Consider the following 593-nt stretch of genomic DNA (forward strand, 5'->3'; position numbering starts at 1 on the left):
CTCTTTGGGCTTCTCTTCCCCTGCTTGTCTCCCTCACCTTGTCTGTCTCTCCACACCTCTGCGCCCGCCCCAGCCCCTAGCTTTCTCCCTCTCTTCTCCCCAGGCCCCTTCCTTCTATCTGGGTACCTGGGCACTAGGCATTTCAGAAGCAAACTTGAGAAAAGTCGTTTCAGGGTCCTCGCCCACTGCAGGCCCCAATCCTGGAGCGTGGAACGCTCCCTTCACCTTCCCCTGACCCAGCACCCACAGACACCACTTTCGCCTCCCCATGCAAGTCCTGAGGAAGCCACAGAGAAAGGCTCTGGTCTCTAAGGCAGTTGTTGCCCCAGGTTCTAGATCTGGCTGGAGCCAGGGATGGAAGACTGCGCAGGAATGAAGCTGCATGTGCCACAGCCTCTGTGGCCCTGCTCCCAGACGGCCTGAGGACACGTCCCCACAGTTTGTGCAGCTCCCATGAAACGGGTACAGCCTCTCTGGACGATGCAGCTATGCCTCAGAGCACAAAACAGGCTAAAAGTCAAGCAATCGTGTGAGCCATTTTTTTAACAAAATTCACAGCGTTTGGGAGTGACAAGAGAATCAAAATGAGAAAA

The sequence above is a fragment of the Equus przewalskii genome, chromosome 20, assembly GCF_037783145.1.
Source record: "Equus przewalskii isolate Varuska chromosome 20, EquPr2, whole genome shotgun sequence".
Lineage (NCBI taxonomy): Eukaryota > Metazoa > Chordata > Mammalia > Perissodactyla > Equidae > Equus > Equus przewalskii.